Source organism: Oryx dammah, unplaced genomic scaffold (genome assembly GCF_014754425.2).
Source record: "Oryx dammah isolate SB20612 unplaced genomic scaffold, SCBI_Odam_1.1 HiC_scaffold_8, whole genome shotgun sequence".
Lineage (NCBI taxonomy): Eukaryota > Metazoa > Chordata > Mammalia > Artiodactyla > Bovidae > Oryx > Oryx dammah.
Window position 1 is genome coordinate 16,579,216 of NW_024070192.1, and position 20,284 is coordinate 16,599,499.

A 20,284-nucleotide genomic window follows, 5' to 3' on the forward strand; every position below is an offset into this window, starting at 1 on the left:
CCGTCAGGAACGTCCCAAAGAGTGCTATTTCATGGTGTCACCTTCCTTTCGACTCACGTTAAAGAATACAGAAGCCCACATGGCCTGCTCTGTCTGACTGTGCACATGGATGCCCTAGTGTGGGGGCCACATCCTCTCCACGTGCCCTGCGGGGCCCCTCCTCCCTTCTCTCTCCCCTGTCAGCACCCACCACCTTCCCAGAGGGAATGGGGTTGGAGACCAGGGCAGAGGTGGAGGGGCCTTCTCCCCACAGCTCTGGTCCTTCCATGGCCCCACCCTCTGCACTGTCCACTGGAGAAGCACAGAGACAGAGTAGTAAAATGGACCGTGGTCTGTGCTGGACGGAGGAAGCGACTGCAGGAGCAGAGTCTGACCCATAAACCACAGTGATGACGGCCCGTGGAGGAGCTCTCACACCACACACATATCTGCAGACGAGCGCGACAGGGAAGCCTCCTTTGCCACTCTGAATGGTGGACTGGATGGAAGAGCGCTGGTCTCTCAAGTGGGGAGAGATGGAACCGCAACCATCTCTCTGGGCATCTCACACCCACTAGACAACCCCGAACATGCATGCGCCATGTAACCAGGTGGCTCCCGCTGCCTCCTGAGCGTTCTGGTAACACACCTGCGATTTGTTCTGGGCGCAAAGGTAGTTAATGATGCAAGGAGGGGAGAGCCTGTTCCAGTCAAAGGACAGAATTCAGTTAATTAAGAGCAACGCGTTGTGCTTTAAAAGGCACACATTCAGACCCATCCATTAGTCTCTTCCGTTTAAGATGACTTTTAAATCAAAGCTGTCAAGCTGAGGCTGTAAGAAGCATCTATTATTAACAGACAGAGAGAAAAGTGGGCTAAGTGACAGGCTCACCAATCACCACATGCTTGGTGGTGGATTTGGGAGCCAATTCAGACATGTCAGCTGTGTCATAAATAAAGTTTATAGCAGCTTTTAGTGTATAAAATGCATTACTGATGCTGAGCTCAGGGCTGTGTCTATCAGCTCTATGCCCATGCATGTGTACATATGCCCTGCAGTCCCAAAGGCAAACCTTTGGGCAGGAGGGTGAGTCAGGCAGGGAGAGGATGCTCTAAACAGGACAGAGCCATCCTACTGGCGCAGCCATGGGTGAGCAGTTAGGGGAAGCTCAGGGTAGTGAGCAGATATGAGAAAGGCAGGTACCAGCCCCCACCAGGGGCCAGAGGTGGCCCCTGCCCTTGGATATACTCAGTCTGGCCAGAGAGATACATAGGCAAATACTGAGTGACACAGGGTAATTTCAGAGCAACGCTATGGTCAACTCCATTTTTGGAATGCTACCTCCCATGGGTGGGGGCTCCAGGATGGAAGACTTGAGGCCTAGTTTGGGAGGGGAGACAAAGAGATAAATACTGATCAAGGCCATGGGTCAGAAGAGAGAAGGCAAATTGCCTTGTGTCCCAAGAGTCTGTGATTCTCTGAGCTGAGTATGGAATAGGTGCCAGAGACAAAGCTGCAGCACCCGAAAAGAGCCAGGGGTCGAGCAGGCGCGAGGAGGCTCTGGAAGGAATGCGAGCTTGAGGGACTTCCCTGGCGGTCCAGCGGTTAAGACTTTGCCTTCCAATGCAGGGGGTGAGGGTTCAATCCCTGGCAGGGATCCCACATGCCTCAGGGCCAAAAAACTAAAACATAAAACAGAAGCAATCTTGTAACAGATTCAGTCAAGACTTTAAAAATGGTGCACATCAAAAAACACCTTTTAATAAAGGGTGAGCTTGAGCTAAGACTTGAAGGGAAAGCAGGCTTAGAAGGACAAACTCCTTCCTTGGGGCTGGTGAGGGATAGAGACAGGGTTATTATTAGGCAAAGTGGGGGTCATCACCAGGCAAAGGGACATCATTGATCAAAGGGGTGATGCTTCAGAGACAAGACATTTTGGGGGAGCCTAGCTCTGAGAGACTTGAGGCCAGAAGCCAAGTAGGAGCCAACATCAGGGGAACAGCTCCCATCAGGCTTCTCTGTGGCAGCCTTGCTAGTTAGAATTTAACAAAGAACAAAAAGCATGCATCCTGCACATTTGGCTCTGGGGAAAGTGGAGCTGTTAATTCCTGCAGAGTCCAAATTCCTGCACTGCGTCTAGGTTCCAAGGGGGTGGTAAGTAGACTGGCCCTGGCTGTGTGCCCACCTCTGACCCCCTTTCAGGGTGATCCCTGGACCAGAAGCAGCAGCAGGTTACATAACCAAGCCATGGAGAGGCCTTGGCCAGAACCTCCTCATTAGAAAAGGCTGCAGCAGCAAAAAGGTTTGGGAGGAAAACGAGGGGGTTGGGGCAAGGAGAGGGAACAGTTGGGGTCGGGGGTTGAGAGAGGAGACAGCATCATGGCACCTAGGAGAGGGGCCCAGCGTCACCCCAGGGAATGGAATGCCTTTTTGAAGAGACAGTTCTCAGCACATCATTAGTTGTTAAGGTCAGCAGACCCTAGGGAATTCTTTGATGGTCCAGTGGTTAGGACTCCGTGCTTTCACTGCCGACGAGAGGACCCAGTTTCCATCCTTGGTCAGGGAATTAAAATAGTGTAAGTTGCAGGGCATGGACAAAAATAAAGTAAATAAGTAAATAAGCAGATTGGCAAACCCTACAACAATTAGTTTTCAAATTCTGGTAAAGGGGTCCTGGGCACAGTGACCTTCCCTAGAGAGAGGTCAGCCCTGGGAGGCTGCCACTGCATGCAGTTACCTCCTCAATCTTGCTTACATCTTTCCAACAAGAAAAGCAGAAAAACATGCATAATTACTAAATAGAAGTGCTCTCTTTGTTTTTCCCAATTATTATTATTGTTTTCTTTTTCTGTGTGTACTCAGTCGTACCTGACTCTTTGCAACCCCGTGACCTGTAGCCCACCAGGCTCCTCTGTGCATGGGGTTCTCCAGGCAAGAATACTGGAGTGGGTTGCCATGCCCTCCTCCAGGGCATCTTCCTGACCCATGGATCGAACCTGTGTCTTTTGCATCTTCTGCATTGGCAGATGGATTCTTTACCACTGAGCCACCCAGGAAGCCTTGCTTTTCCCAATTATTAACCCGTGATTGTTAAATATCTGGAAGGATCAACAGTCCTTCTATGAGCCTCTGAGGCTGACTGTTCTTACCCTCGGGCTCAGGGTCCATTTTCTGTCTGGTAAAAAGATGATTCTACTTTGCAGAGGCGGCAAAAGAGAAGCTGAGCAAGTTGCCCAAAGTCACCTGGCTGGTCAATGGCCAAGTAAGGCAAGACATTAGCTTCTGCCTGTAACATTATTTTAATTTAGTAGAGAGCTCCTTTGTCTATACCACAGGCTCAGAAAGCAGCTGTCCATTTTCCAGAGGTTTCCAGATTGACTTAACATCAATGGAGATGTGCTCCAGCCATGCTTGTTCTGTGCCGCCTGCAATCTCTAGCCAGTGGCTGTCAGCAAGCAACAGGCTAGGAGGCACCTGTAGGACTCACATTCTCAACCATATGTCTGGTATCATTTGGGCAATTGTCCACAAAAAGGGTTGTATTTTTAAAAGTTAAAGTAAAACCCAAAATATTAACTACTCTGCAGAAAAGAATACATGCATCATTAGATCTAACACAGCCCGCTGAAATATCCTAATGAGCACCAAGGCTCATAAATTAAAGAAGCAAATGAATAATGCAAAGTATAAACAACAAAGGAAACCTCTCTCTGAATTCAGAATAAATCTACTGCAAGTGGCTGGAGATGATAATATTATTCCTAAGAAAAACCTGCTAGGATTTAGTTCAAGCTCATTTTGTAGCTCAATTGCTCATGTCAACCTTCTCAAAACTAACATTTTATTGCTCGTCTATTTTTTTTTAAAAGGAAATCCACAGGGACTGGGCTTCCCTGGTGGCTCAGTGGTAAAGAATCTGCCTACAATACAAGAGACACAGGACACACGGGTTTGATCCTGGGTTGGAAAGATCTTCCGAAGGAGGGCATGGCAACCCACTCCTGGAGAATCCCACGGACAAGGCTACAGTCTATGGGGTTGCAGAGAGTCAGATATGACTGAAGCGACTGAGCACACACACACACACACGCACACACATAGGGACGTCCCTAGTGGTCCAGTGGCAGACTCCCGGCTCCTCATGCAGTGGGCCTGGGGTTCGATCCCTCATCAGAGAGCTAGATCCCACATGCCACAACTAAGGATCCCACATACTGTAACTAAGACCTGGTGCAGCCAAATAAATGTTTGTTTGTTTGTTTGTTTTTAAAGGAAATTAAAAAAAAAAACACCCTCAAACCATATACACACACACACAAGGAGATACACATAACAGTGCAAAAGTTCCATCAGAAACACGTTAGGATGCAGAGACTCTCAGGAGCGTGAGGAGAGCGGGTTCTGTCCAGACGGAAGCTCTAGGGACCTGGGATCTAGCAAGCAGACTAACCTTTTCTGAACACACCAGCATTGCCTCAGTTTCCTCAGTCCTAGAAGGATTGCCAGAGATGTTCTATCATCTCCCTTCAGCTCCACCAGGAGGACCAGGGCCTGGATACGATCCTGGGACCATGCCTAGGGTGGAGGGAGGGCCACACAGGACAAGCTAGAAAAGGGTGGACTGACTGTAGAGAATTCAAAAACAATAATAAAACTGAAGAGAAGTCAGCCTGCTTCCTATGAGCATCATGTGTTGGAAATCCTCAACAACATCAGTGATAACATTCTCCTCCCTGAAAAATGTCTTTATGGTCTAGGCTATGAACAACTGGTGCCAATGATCTTGAGTGTCAATAATACATATGTATGTTCAAATTCGCACCTGTAAAAATGAGTCCTTCCCTGTCTTCTCCGTGGAAGTCATTTGGAGAATTCCAAGTTACTTGGCTACATATGGCTGTTGGGAAGAAATCCTTAACAGTTCAGCATTTCGAGCTTGTTTCAGAAGACTTTTGCGTTTCCAACCTTAAATACGTCTGCATTTAAGCAGTAGGTTGTAAACCTGAATGGTGGTAGGACCATGATCTGGAGAAGGCAATGGCACCCCACTCCAGTACTCTTGCCTGGAAAATCTCATGGACAGAGGAGCCTGGTGGGCTGCAGTCCATGGGGTCGCTAAGAGTCAGACATGACTGAGCGACTTCACTTTCACTTTTCACTTTCATGCATTGGAGAAGGAAATGGCAACCCACTCTAGTGTTCTTGCCTGGAGAATCCCAGGGACAGGGGAGCCTGGTGGGCTGCCGTCTCTGGGGTCGCACAGAGTCGGACACGACTGAAGCAACTTAGCAGCAGCAGCAGCAGCACCATGATCATAAAGAAGCTGAATTACTTCCAATTCTGTCATTCCATGTGGCCACTTGGAGATTTTGTGTTTAAAACTAAAAACAGTGAGAGTTTCCCTGGTGGTCCAGTGGTTAAGAATCCACCTTTCAATGCAAGGAACACCAGTCTGATCCCTGGTCCAGGAAGACCCCACATGCCACGGAGCAACTGAGTCCGTGCACCACAACTACGGAAGGTTGCATTCTAGAGCCTGTGTGTCTACAAGAGAAGCCCCCACAGTAAGAAGCCCCCACACTGCAACTAGAGAAAGCCCACGTGCAGCAACAAGACCCAGCACAGACAAAAAATAAAACGAATAAATCTCAAAAAAAAAAAAGTAAATAAAATTGAAAACAGTGAGAGTGAGTGTGAACAGCAAAGTATATTATTTTTGCTTAGTACATACAATGTTTACTCCATACATGACATATTTTATTGAGTTTGTAGAGTATTTTTTTCATGGAAATTTATTCTTTTAAAATTGTGAGTTGTAACTTTTAAAGCTAAAGAATTAAACAAGAAAATAAAGCAGTATATCAGTGGTACAACTTAGTATTAATAGTTTTTAAAGTATAGGCAACTTTTACAGATGTCTCACTTTTATTAAAGTTCACTTATTAGTAACAAAGGATAATTTACATAAAATATCATTATATCAGGCTACAACCAAAGAATCAAAACTCATTAGATGAAAAAACTTTTAATAAATACTTGTGCTTTTCTCCCCTCCATTTTTTAAATACTACAGTATTCACTTTTATTTTAAAAAATCATGGTGGGAAGTCCCTGGTGGTTCAGTGGTTAGGACTCTGTGCTGTCACCGCTGAGGTCCCAGGTTCAGTCCCTGGTCAGGGAACTATGATCATACAAGCCATGAGATGTGGCCCAAAAAAAATCCTGGCATAATTATTATATGTACAGAGTTTAAGAAATATTTTATTATCTGTGTTTCTTTTCTGGCCATTATGATTGCTTCTGAAGATAATTTTGTCACATAAAGGAGGGGACAGTTAAATGGCTGGGTGTCAAGGGGCTTGGTAGCTCTCTTCTGAAAAGTGGCATATGATGGTGGGCAAACCCCTTCAATCAACTAGCTCCAATCACCCACAGATCTACAAGAGAGGGAAGATAAATTTCTGCCCTAACCCTAACCCTGATGTTCCTTTCTCTAAACACCACCTCACCCAGCAGCCACAGTGACAGAGAATTCTAGAATCTAAGGCAATGATGTGAAGGTTTATGACAGCTTCTCAGGGCCAGGGATGAGAGATCCGAGCAGGGCCAGCAGAGGGTGATGCTCCCAGTGAGGTCTGGCCCCTGTCCAGCCCCGAAACCAGAGGCTGGCCCTCACAGCAGCCAGAGCCTGTGGTCCCTGCAGCCATGACCTACTTCCCAGTCTACCAGCTGAGAACCGGGCAGCCATGACGAAGCAAAATTAAGTGGATTTGAAGTGAGCCCCATGCTAAGAAAAAGTCTGAGCAGTGTGCAACTTTTTCTGGGGATGGGAGGCAGGTGTCATGGAGAGAGGAAGAGTTAATCTTGGAAATTAAAAAATTAATTGGGGGGGTCATAGAAATAACAGGCTTTGAAGCTGAAAGATCTGGGCTCAAATCTGGTTCTGCAATTTATTGGCTGTGTGATCTTGATCTTCAGCTTCCTTATCCATAATGTGGGGCATATATAACCCCACCTCTAGAGGCTGACCCAAGATGAAGCCAAACCTCTGTTTTCTGAGTACTGGGTACCATTTTAGTTCTCTCTCCTTCAGTTTTCGATGATGACATAAAATATTCTACAGATAGAACCAAAGCCTGGTAGGGCCTAGGCATCCCTCTTCAGGGCTGCCTGATGACCAGGCAAAGAAACCTCTTTGAGAGTGAAGAGTATGCCAAACTTTATCCAAGAAGAAACTTTGCTTGCCAGAGGGTGTATAGCCTGCCAGTAGGGACTGAGTGAGTACCTATTACCAATTGCCCTGGGAGCCCGGACTTCAGAGCTCTGTCAGCAGCTAACAAAGGCCAGGTAATCTTGGCATTTTAAATAAACATGTACAAACTGTGGGTCAGTCAGTCAGTCAGTTCAGTCGCTCAGTCATGTCCGACTCTTTGCAACCCCATGAATTGCAGCACGCCAGGCCTCCCTGTCCATCACCAACTCTCGGAGTTCACCCAAACTCAAGTCCATTGAGTCGGTGATGCCATCCAGCCATTTCCTCTGTCCTCCGCTTTTCCTCCTGCCCCCAGTGCCTCCCAGTATCAGAGTCTTTTCCAATGAGTCAACACTTCGCATGAGGTGGCCAAAGTACTGGAGTTTCAGCTTTAGCATCATTCCTTCCAAAGAACACCCAGGACTAATCTCCTTTAGAATGGACTGGTTGGATCTCCTTGCAGTCCAAGGGATTCTCCAGAGTCTTCTCCAACACCACAGTTCAAAAGCATCAATTCTTTGGTGCTCAGCTTTCTTCACAGTCCAACCCTCACATCCATACATGACTACTGGAAAAACCATAGCCTTGACTAGACGGACCTTTGTTGGCAAAGTAATGTCTCTGCTTTTTACTATAAGGATAAATCACCAGAACACTCTATACCTAGGATTAGGAGACTGGATTGCAGGTGGGAGAGAATAATAAGGAATGAAGGAAGGTCTAAACTGTGATTTAAAAATAATGAAGGTTTTGTTTTTGTTTTCTGGTAGAACATTTATTGAGATCTTTCTATAAACCCCTATTAAACAGGACACAAGACTAGAGGTACCGATGGCCATTTTTACCACCACCTGGGGAAGGCTAAGACCCCGGTTCGATTCCTGGGTCAGGAAGATCCCCTTGAGAAGGGCTAGGCTACCCACTCCAGTATTCTTGGGCTTCCTTGTTGGCTCAGCTGGTAAAGAATCCACTGCAATGCAGGAGACTTGGGTTTGATCCTTGGGTTGGGGAGACTCCCTGGAGAAGGGAATGGCTACCCACTCCAGTATTCTGGCCTGGAGAATTCCATGGACTGTATAGTCCATGGGGTCACAAAGAGTTGGACATGACTGAGCAATTTTCACTGCAGACTGGGGAAGGCTATTCAGAGAAAGTGGAGCCAAAAGAGGGTGTATTCCAGGTTCTTGTTGATTTCATTTGGATGACTGAATCCAGTCATACCTGTGAGATCTATCCCTGACTTGTTAAAATCTGGAAACCAATAAACTATCTTTTGTGTTTATGTCAGTTTCTTTGGGCTTTAGATGTTTGCAATTGAAAGAAAAATATACCCTGGCTGAAACTTGAAATCCTCTAATGCCTCCCTCCACCTAAAGTTGGGCTTCCCAGGTAGCTCTAGTGGTAAAGAATTCATCTGCCAATGCAGGAGACATAGAGATGTGGGTTTGATCCCTGGGTCAGGAAGATCCCCTGGAGAAGGGCATGGCAAACCACTCCAGTGTTCTTGCCTGGAGAATCCCATGGACAGAGGAGCCTGGCGGGCTATGATCCTTAGGGTCACAAAGAGTCGGACACAACTGAAGCGACTTAGCATGCATACAAACCTAAAGTTACCTATAGTAACTTCTTGTCTGTATAGTGGATATAAATCACACCCTTCCCAGTCACTGGGCCTGTCCCATGTAGGTGCATAATGAAGTTTGGTTGAAATTATATAAGAAATTCATGAAATATGATATTAACATATTATAACCTAGCTAAACATTCTTAGCTTCCTGTTTTTTGGAGGAGTTTGGAGAGATTAAAGTTTTAGAGATTGACTTATTCATTCAAGAAATGTTGAGTATTAAGCACAATGCAGGTCGGTGGTTCAACCTTGTGCATTAAAACTCCCTATGGTGCTGTACAAAGATACCTATTGCTGGCTGGGCCCACTTCAAATTAGGATTCATATGGCATGGGGTAGGGCCTGGCCATGATGAGTTTTAAAAGCTCCTCAGGTGACTCTCGGGACTTTCTTGGTAGTCCAGTGGCTAAAACTCCAAACTCCCAATGCAGGGGACCCAGATTCGATCCTTAGTCAAGGAACTAGAGCCCACGTGTGACAACTAATGCTGCAGGGAAGATGGAAGATCCTGCATGCTGCCACTAAGACCCAGCACAGACAAAGAAATGAAAGCTCCTCAGGTGATTCTAACATGTAATTAAGGTGGGCAATCTGAGTGCAGCGTCTGGGACCATAGCAGGGACACAGACATGACCTCACTTTTGCAAAGGCGCCTCATGAAGGAGACAGTTGACAATCCAAGTGTCACAAGAAAAGGATGGCAGGTCATATGAGTCTAAGACGGGCACTTGTTAGTCTTGGGGGTGGGGGGTTGAAGAAAACTTCCCTGAACAAATGACGCTTATATTGAGACATGAGGGACAAGTACAAGTGAACAAGGTGAAGGGAGAGGGTAGGGAGGAACATTCTATGCAGCGGGAACAGTGCACGCAAAGGCCCTGAGGCAGGAAACTGCAGAGAGTTTTCAAGGAACTAGAAGACCCATAAGGCTGGAAGATGAGGGAAGCGATGGTGCCAGAGGTGTGAAGCCACTGGAATTTGGGACTTTTTTGCTACTGCAGCATAAACCTGACCTCACTGACTAATACAAGGATTTTAGTTGAAAGACAGTGGGTGGAGTCCAGCTTGGATTCAGCTAAGGAGAGCAGGTATGTGGGGAGAAAATGGAAAAATGCCAATGATGCTTTAAAGAAAAGTCTGTCTGGGAAGAGGAGGACAGAAATAGGGTGATGGACTGAGGGGGGGGGACATTTGTTTTGCTTTAAAGAGGGGACTCACTTAAACCTCCTAAATGCCGACAGGAAGGAGTCAGGAGAGCAGAGGACAGGAACAGGAGAAGGGGGAAATAAAAGCTAAGCAAGCTTCCTGAATGATGGCAAGGTGGATGAATGGAATTCAGGGCACGGGGTTGGGGAGGGCCTGCCCTTAGCAAAGTCACCCACGAGCTACGGAACACAAAGGTGCCGAACTAGCACGTGAGATGCTTGGGCCACTGGCACAGGTCAGCTCTGCAAAACGCCTTGACCCCTGGGGGTCCTTCCCCAAACTACCAAAACCTAGTATCCCCCCTACCCCCTGCAACATTCAAAGACCATTTTCCCACAACAGAAAACAAATGAAACTGTCAAATCGCATTGGTTATACTTCTAGTATTCCAAAAGAGAGTTCAAAGGTGGCCTGTACTCTCCCTTCCCCCAATCTTTTACTTTGAAAAATTTCCAACTTACAGAAAAATTGTACAAATGATACAATCAGCACCTTTATATTCTTTTCCTAGACTCACCAATTGTTAGTATTTCCAACATTTGCTTTCTCTCTGTCACTCTCTGCCTATCCATGTATACCTATACACAAAACTTAATTTTATTTATTTTTGATATTTTCTTTATTTGGCTGAACTGGGTCTTAGTGGCAACAAGCAGGATCTTTGATCTTCATTGCGGCGTGTGGGATCTAGTTCCCTGACTAGGGATCCAATCTGGGCCCCCTACATTGGGAACACGGAGTATCAGTCACTTGACTGCCAGAAAAGTACCACAAAACTTAATTTTAAACAATATTTTTCTTATTGTAAAATCAACATATGGAGACTTTCCTGGTGGACCAGTGTTTAGGACTCTGTGCTCTCACTGCCAAGGGCCAAGGTTTGATCCCTGGTCAGGAAACCAGGATCCCATAAGCCACATGGCTTAGCCAAAAAAAAAAAAAGCAACATGTATGTGTAATCAAGTACGGCAAAGTATAAAGTACTTACCTATAATCCTACCACCAGAAACATCACTATCAACATATTCACATATTTCTTTCAGGTTTTCCCCATGCATTTTCAAAAGTAGTCAAGATTATTTTGAATATGCAATTTATATCCTACTCTTTTATCAGATGTATTCTCTTGATAATTTAAAATTCCATAGACATCACTTTCTAATGGCTGCCTGCTATTCTACGTAACTGTTTCCCAGAGATTGGATGTGTAGCCTGCTTCTGAGATTTCCTATTATTAACAACCCTTTGATGAACATTGGAGAAGGGAATGTCAACCCCTCCTGGAGAATTCCATGGACAGAAGAGCCTGGCGGGCTTCAGTCCATGGGGTCACAAAGAGTTGGACACACTTGATGATTAACACACTTGATGAACATCTTAGTGTTTTTATTCTTTTTGTATTTCTCATCATTTCCTTAAGACAGATTCCTAGAAGCAAAATTCTGGGTCACAGGGCAGCAACATTTTATAGCCTCTCTTTACATCCTGCCAAACGGCTTCTTGGAAACTGGTCCAAACTTTTACTCTCACTAGCCAGACTTGAGTAAATGCTCTTGTTGAGTCGGGGAGGGGCCCAGGCACAGCTGGGAGAGGGGTGGCCCCTGAGAGAGGAGAATGCATCACAAATCACCTTTCACAGAGGAAACCAGGAGAGGGGGTGGAGAGACCCCAGTCTCCTCGGGCCTCCCATTCTGCCTGGCCCACTGCAGACACTCGAGACACCGTTGCTCCATGAATAAACAAATCCACAAACATGTATTTCTGCATTGCCATCACATGTCCAGCACAATAGATAACGAAAAGAAAACAGTGAAGGTTCCTGGGGTGAACTGTGCCCATGGGGCACACAAGAGTCAAAACGAAACCCACCCCACTGCAGGCAATATAGCAAGTTTTCCTAGGACAGGTCTGATCTCTGCTTAGGCTGATCATCTGTGGTCCTCCCTCCCTCACAAGACAAGCTCCAATCTCACTCAGCTCCCAAATCCTGCAGCTAAGAAGATGCAGGATGAAGAGTCAGGGGTGTATTAAAGGGCAGCGACATTACCTAAGGTAACAGTGGGGTCTTTCGCACCTCCTTCTCTGCTGGGAGCTGGTTGACAGAATGGGCCTCAGCTACAGAGAGGAAAGGCAGTTCTCAGACCAGTGGTTCGCAGCTGAAGAGCTATCCCTCCATTGGGACGGTTTTCCATAAGCGACTCCTGGTTGTCTAAATGGGTGGGAGCAATCCGTATTGGCCGAGATGGCCTGAGCGAGGCCTGCAGGGAGGCTGTGGGCACAGGCAGGCACACAGGCACATGTGTAATGGAACTGACCGGCTGTGCCCCTCAAGGGCTGCGTGGTCAGGGAGGGCAGGTGTGACATCACGGTCACCCTGGGAGAAAAGCCAGTTCTGTGAAGTCATGGGGTTCTGGGGCCTTTCTTATCCTACTTTGTGCAGTTCTGGGGCCTTGTTTACCTGCAAAGAGGGAGTGATGGAAGACCAGGCAAAAGGAAGTTGTGTGGAGGGGGGCTGGGAGCTAGCCCATTGCGCTCCAGTAAGCACCCCACCACTCCCCAGAATCTGATAATGGTGATGCATGAGCAAAGCAGCCTTTGGAGAATGGGCGACTTGCACTCACAAACTCCACACCTGGCATTTGAGGTGGGTTTTGGAGACTCCACACTTTGAGACCCGTTGGGTGGTAAGAGCGCTATTCCCTGGTTTCACCATCTGGACAAGGGGCTACTTTCTCTCCTCTTTGTGCACACCTGCCGGGCCTGTCACACAGCTGTGAAGCAGATCTTGGGCTGGATCCCATGGGAGAGCAGACTTGGATGTGAAATGCAACATACAGGGCTTGTGAATCCACAGAGGATGTACTTAAGGATCTTTTATTTATTTATTTTCTTTTTCTTTTTGGCTGCACTGGGTCTTTGTTGGGACTCACGGACTTCTCTTGTTGTGGCATTTGAGCTTAGTTGTCTCAGGGCATGGGGGATCTTAGTTCCTCGATCAAGGATCGAACTGTCATCCCCTGCACTGGAAGGCTGATTCTTAACCACTGGACCACCAGGGAAGTCCCAAAGGTCTCTTAAATCTAAATCCTTAGCTAGTACTTGCTACCTGCAAGGCTCTATGCACTTTACAAATCTTAATTCATTAAATTCTCTTTCAAACCCTATGAGGTAGGTATTATCATTATTCTGACTTTCTAGGAGAGGAAACTCAGGCAGAGAGGCTGAACAACCTGGCTGAGTTCATACCACTAGGACACCGCAGAGCTGGGATTTGAATCCAGGCCACCTGGCTCCACAATGTGTGCAGAGATCAAGGTCTCATGCAACGTGAAACTGGCTGAGTCAATGACAGCTGCAATCCCATCATGAGCTGCAGAGTGAGGAAGGCTCTCATAAGAAAGATTGTGGTTACCGTTTATGGGGCCACTTCAGATCACAGAGCCTTGAAATGGAGGCTGGCTGGCTCTGGGCATTTGCCCAAGTGCCCACGTGCCCACAAGTAAACCTGGGACAGCCAAACTATACTCAGGCTGTCCTTCCCTGGGCATGGCTTGTGCTCTTAAATCAGGAGTAAGCTCTGTGGGATTTCTAAGCTAAACCAGGCATCAAGGGGCTGCTGTATCCTGCTGGGTTCGGGGGATCGGCCCTAGCCTGCCCTTACATCCTGGTGGAGATCCAGTCCCAACGTTGGCCCCATATTTGGACCACATTCTGATCCCATTAGTGAAAAATCTGAGTCATGATAGATAACAACCAATGGTGGAGGAAGGCTTCAGGTAACACCAGTTCTAGGAGTATTCTCTTTTAAGAGAATCTGTATATCAAGATGCCTCAATATAATAACATAACACCTTCATTGGACATATGAAACTGACCTAAAACCACAATGTGTGTGTACACTAGCTAGACTCTGAGCTTCTCAAGGGATCAGGACTGAGTGATTCCCAAGTAGCCCAGTGCCTTGTACATAGCAGGCATCCAAACAGACATGTTGGACCTTCTCAAATTTTAAGGTATAGTTTGTCTGGACACTTTGGGAATTTTGATAAAACATCCCTTAACCCTGAAAATTAAAAGATGGTGACCAACAGGCATCAGATAAAAGGAACCCTCAAGGAGCAAAACACAAGGCTTTTGGATGAGAGTCACAGACCGGCCCAGAGCTGTCATTACACAGAGTCAGAGAGAGGACCCAGGGAGGGTCTATCCATCAAAAAACATTTGCCAGTGGTCCTGGGCTAGGTGCTCTGAAACTCCTTGAGGAATCTTCTAGTCTCTAACCCTTACTGCCAGCAGGATAGCATCAGAACACCCCAAAGACACACCCCTTTTTCCCCAAGGTCTCAAGACTCCACCCCAGGAAGTTCTTCCGGCTGTCTAGCTTGAACTACTCCAGACAGAGTTTAAACCAGACCAACAGCCCAGGAGTATATCATAGAGTTAAATGGATCTAATAAGTCACACTTGTAAAGATTTAATCGAAGGACAATTTCTGATGTATCTTGAAAAGTTGGAACGACCTGTCCAGGAATGGTCCACGTGCCCATAAGACATCATCATTGACTGGGGGCCTCCCCAGGCCCCTCCTACTTGGACATTTGGTGACAGGATGCTTGCCTGGGCTCTTTACTCCTTGTCCCTTGGGGTAACAAGTGATCTGTTGTCACCCATTTAACTAAGCAATCTGTGAACCCCTCAGCTTTCCCTGCAAGCCTGGTGAACCCAGGCCAGGCACCAAGCTTCCTCCAGGGCAAGCTGTCCCAATGGGGTTATTTTTTTGTCTTGTTTTTTAATGAAAATTTTGTGTTTTTTAAAATTTATTTTTATTTATCTGTGCCAGGTCTTAATTGTGGAATGTAGGATCTTTTAGCTGCAGTGTGTGGGATCTAGTTCTCTGACCAAGGATCAAACCCGGGCCCCCTGAATTGGGAGCACAGAGACTTAGCTGCTGGACCAGCAGGGAAGTCCCTGATGGGGTGGTTAAGGCAAAGAGGGGCTGCAGCATGTGTGGGCTGTGAGGTGCTCTGACCTCCTGTGATCTGAAGGACACGCCCTCAAGATGGCTGCCAGATCATGGGATTTGGGTTCCAGGAATAGAAATTTTCTGCAAGGGATTTTGACTGCCCATTCCAGAAAACTTCCCCCAGCCTGCTCTATCATCAGCCCTCACCATTGAGGAACACTCCAAATTTCTGCCCAGATCTACATGGAGAAGCGCATAAAGATTTTCATCCCAGTTCTTTTCATGATAAATCCTACTACAAGGACAATTGAAGGGAAATTATCCCTAAACTTTCATTTAAAAGTCTGGGGAGGGAAGGAAGGAGTAAAAAAATCTCTGCAATCAGATGTTTCTCACGTTCATTTTTATTCCTGATCAACCATTAATGGCTTACTCATTATGCTGTATAACAATTGTGCAAAGATGCATACATTTACCACATGCTGGCCTTTCTGACGTTCATTATGACTTTAATTATTATTAAGTACCCGTGGTGTGCCGGGTGCTAACCGCCAGACGAGGGGCAGGACAGGATGAAGGCTCCTTGTCGCCAGTCAGCTGTTAACAGAACCGCTCAGCTTTGCCACTAGCATTCCTGGAGAGCCACCCCTGCCATTTCGGCGACTTCAGATGTGTCCCCTGTGAGTTAGTGGGAGACTGAGGACGGCATGTCTGCGGGAATCCAGGCACTGGGCAGCCACCCCTTACTTTGCCAGAGTGCTCCAGTCTGGTGTCCCTGTGGGACATGGGAGGGTCAGGGGCCAGAGCTGAGCCCCTGAAAGTAGGGAGGATGATGGAGCCGCCAGGCAGGCAGGACGTCCACCCCTGGGGAGAGGAGGCCCCTCGGGGCGGCAAGGCTCCAGCGGAGGGTCCTCCAGGCTGTGCTGCTGAGAGTAGCCCCTGAGAGCTAAGGGAACCATCTGGGAAGATTTACCTAGCTACTCTGAACCTCAGTTTCCCCAGGTGAAGAAATGGAGGTAGAATCTGCAAATTCAGTAGGCGACAGTGATGAAATGAGATGAAGCAGGAAGACACCAGCCATTACTCTTCTGTTGCCCTTCTCACTGTCAGCTCTGGCCCGGCAGCTGGTCAACAGCTTCAAGTGCCAGATGGGTGGCAGGGGAGCAGAGGGCTGGGGGGAAAAGCCAAATCCATCCTCCCACATAAAATAAATAAATAAATAACCCTGAGGCCTAGGATCCACACAAAGCCAGAGTGCTGCCCGGCGTGTTACAGGTGCACACAGGGGCCAGGAACACACTCCTGGCACCTGTGTTCTCTGCCTGCAGCTCATGTGCAAGGTTCTCCTGTCTCAGGCAGCCGGGTGCGCAGGCCAGCCCATGAAGACCTAGTAACACAGGCATGTGTCTGAAATGGAGCTGAGTGGCTTTGAGCTGCTGGGCCCATCCTGAGCCCCTTTAAACGCTTTGGAACTTTAAGGCCCACCTGCCTCCAGCTGAGCCTAGCAGTGGGAGAAGTGGGGGAAAGAAACACGAACCAGGCAGAGGAATGAGAGCCAGCTCCAGTGACAAACCCACTGTTTCCCACAAGACTGACTATGGGTCCAGTCATGGGAACTAAGCATGAGCAGAGCCCTAGCTGCTGCAGGAAGCAGCAGGTGAGGGGCCAGGATGAGGGCTCTGTCCTCGGCTGGGGTGAGGATTCCCTGGGAGGAGGGCATCCTTTCCTTCCTTCAGTTCTGTGAGTCCTGGCATGCTGGATGTAAGAGAACACACGGTCTCTCTGGGAAGAAACATCTCCAGGGAGGCACCCCCTGGGCAGGGGGAGGGAGGTATACAGCCCAGCGGGAGCTGGAGAAGGGTGAGAGGCAGGGCTTGAGCAGTGAGTATCGCTGGCAGGCAGAGAGAGCAGCAGAGACATGATACGGGACGGGTGGAAAGTGGAGTTGATGAGATGAAGCTTTTCAAAATGTTATTTGTATGTTTCTTCCTGATGATAAAAGCAATTCATGCTGCTGTCTGAATTTCTGATGAGAATCTATTCATGTGTTACTTATGTAATGTTAAAACATTCTTTGACACACACACAAAAGAAATATGGACCTACTGAATTTAAGGGGAAAAAAGTGCAGAAAGCAGAAAGCGACAGGCTTCTGTACCCCCAGTCAGTTCTACAACTACCCTCCAAAAGCTTATCAAAGCTGGGCATGTTTCCAGGTCACTACCTATGGGTCTGGCTTCCCTGGCGGCTCCGTGGTAAGGAATCTGCCTGCCGATGCAGGAGACACGGGTTCAATCTCTGATCCGGGAAGATCCCCTGGAGAAGGAAATGGCAACCCACTCCAGTATTCTTGCCTGAAAAATCCCCATGGACAGAGGAGCCTGATGTGCTACAGTTCATGGGGTCAAAAAGAGTCGGACACAACTTAGAAACTGAACAATAACAACCTATGGGTCTACCATGTGACTGGTTAGCATGGTAGGTATTCAGTAGTGTGGCTAAGGGCCACTCACTCACCGTGCTCTGTGCTCTACCGACATCACTGCCTCTCCTTATAGCAGCCTAGGAAGAGAGGTGCTACTACTCACGTTTTTCAGATGAGGAACCAGGCTCAGAGAGGTTGAACTACTTACCCAAGGTCACACAGCTAGCAGGGAATGGCCAAACGTCAACCCCTGTCAGGCCTCCTCCAAGGCTTGGGCTCTCCCTATTACATTTCATTTGCAATCAGGGATGGCACGGAAAGGTGGGTAAACGGCATCTCACGTCCATTTCTTAAGTAAGCCATAGTAATGACATAACATTAAGACAACACTTGGGAGAACTGAACTGCTAAGAACAGGCCAGGTAAGTGCAGGAAGAGAGGACCACTGAGAAGCGCCCTTAGCTTTTGCGCCAACAGTGAGATGGGCTGATTTTGGAAAGGAAGCTGGGCTCCAGGAGGCAGTAAAGGGAAGAAATGACCAAAAGGGATAGAAAAAGCAAGGGCTCTGGAATCAGGCCGCCTGGGGTCTCCTGCGGCTCTCCCCATGGGTGGGCCGAGTGACCTGGCAGTTCTGCCCTTCCTTCCCATTACAGAGCGTCCATTCCTGGGAACTGCTTCACTTCCGTGGGCAAGGAAAACCTCATCAACCTAACTAATACTTTTCAACAACAAATGTTGCTTCTGTTACTTCAGCAGCAGGGGCTGTTTCACTTGAGATACCCATGCATCTTCTAAGAATGGTGGACATTCTCCAGGAAAATCAGCATTTAAAAATTTATTATTTATTTTTGGCTGCGCTGGGTCTTTTTTTTTAATTTATTTTAATTGGAGTCTAATTACTTTATAATATTGTGTCAGTTTTTGCCACACATTGACATGAATCAGCCACGGGTGTACATGTATCCCCTCATCCCAAACCCCTCTCCCATCCCCTCCCCATCCCATCCCTCTGGGTCGTCCCAGTGCACCGGCTTTGAGTGCCCTGTTTCATGCCTCAAACTTGGACTGGTCATCTATTTCACATATGGTAATATATATGTTTCAATACATGTTTCTCAAATCATCCCACCCTTGGCGTCTCCCACAGAGTCCAAAAGTCTTTTTTTTATATCTGTGCCTCTTTTGCTGTCTTGCACATAGGGTATTCGTTACCATCTTTCTAAATTCCATATATATGTTTTAATATACTGTATTGGTGTTTTTCTGACTTACTTCACTCTGTATAATAGGTTCCAGTTTCATCCACCTGGTTAGAACTGACTCAAACGCATTCTTTTAAATAGCTGTGTAATATTCCATTGTGTATATGTACCACAACTTTCTTATCCATTCCTCTGCCGATGGACATCTAGGTCGCTTCCATGTCCTAGGTATTATAAACAGTGCTGCGATGAAAATTGGGGTTCACGTGTCTCTTTCAATTCTGGTTTCCTCGGTATGTATGCCCAGCAGTGAGATTGCTGGGTTGTGTGGCAGTTCTATTTCCAGTTTTTTAAGCAATCTCCACACTGTTCTCCATAGTGGCTGTACTAGCTTGCATTCCCACCAACAGTGTGAGAGGGTTCCCTTTTCTCCACACCCTCTCCTGCGCTGGGTCTTTGTGGTTGCATACAGGCTTTCTCTAACTGTGGCGAGTGGGGGCTCCCCTTCGCTGCAGTGCTTGGACTTCTCACTGTGGAGGCTTCTCGCTGCGGAGCACAGGTTCTAGGGCCTCGGGCTTCTGGAGTTGCAGAATGTGGACTGAGTAGCTGTGGCCCCTGGGCTTAGTTGCTCTGAGGCATGTGGGATCTTCCCGGATCAGGGATCAACCTTGTGTCCCCCGCATTAGCAGGTGGATTCCTACCCACTGTGCCACCAGAGAAGTCCAGAATTTCTCTTTAACTCGGGTATATGCTTGCCATTTCGAAAGGAATGAAGACAGTTCAGTCTGGCCCCTCTAGTACAAGGACACAACCTTGACTCAGAGCCAGTCCTCCAGAGGTTATCTTTTTATTGTTGTTTTTGTTTTATTTTTCTCCTTGAAGGCAAGTCCCAGTCACTAGACATAATCCACTCTAGCTGCCGCTCTTGCTCTTCTGAGGGGTAACCACCTGGCCTTAAGGTTGGTTAGTCAACACAGGCTCATGTAACCCTTTAAAGCTCATATTTGCTGTGGAGTGAAATGGTTCATTAAAATCACTGAAACACCATCTTCCCTGATGGTCCAGTAGTTAAGACTCCAGAGCTCCCCCTGCAGGGGAAAGTGAAAGTGAAGTCGCTCAGTCGTGTCCGACTCTTTGCGACCCCATGGACTGTAGCCTACCAGGCTTCTCTGTCCATGGGATTTTCCAGGCAATAGTCCTGGAGTGGATTGCCATTTCCTTCTCCAGGGGATCTTCCCAACCCAGGGATCGAACCCGGGTCTCCCGCATTGTAGACAGACACTTTACTGTCTGAGCCACCAGGGAAGTCAAGGGTTCAATCCCTGGTCAGGGTACTAAGATCTGGCATGCTGCAAGGCGCAACCAAAGAAAAGTCAGTGAAACAAGGGATCCTCAGGAGGAGAGCAGCAGGAGATTGCAGGAGAAGAGGTCTTCACAATATGGAAGAAAGTGGGAATGTTCCGGAAAGCTGCTGCAGAGGGACACAGCTGTAAACCAGACTGTGTCCCCCAGAGACTGGCCTCCGCCATCGGAGAGGCTCCTCCTCCACTTCCTGGGATCTCAAATACTGTTGCTTCCCTGTCAGGCCTCCGTCATGGGTCTGTTCTGCTGGCCAGATGCATCTGAGGG

At 47.5% G+C, this 20,284-nt stretch overlaps 1 protein-coding gene and 1 non-coding gene across 15 annotated transcripts in view; one reads left to right on the forward strand and one right to left on the reverse strand.

Annotated features, from left to right (window-relative positions):
• The window catches only part of MAPT (microtubule associated protein tau), a 122,591-nt gene that overhangs the window by 78,265 nt on the left and 24,042 nt on the right, over positions 1–20,284 (reverse strand). The gene's annotated exons all lie outside the window — the stretch shown is intronic.
• TRNAD-GUC lies at positions 6,089–6,161 on the forward strand. The gene has a single exon. It is a non-coding gene; the product is annotated as a tRNA-Asp (tRNA).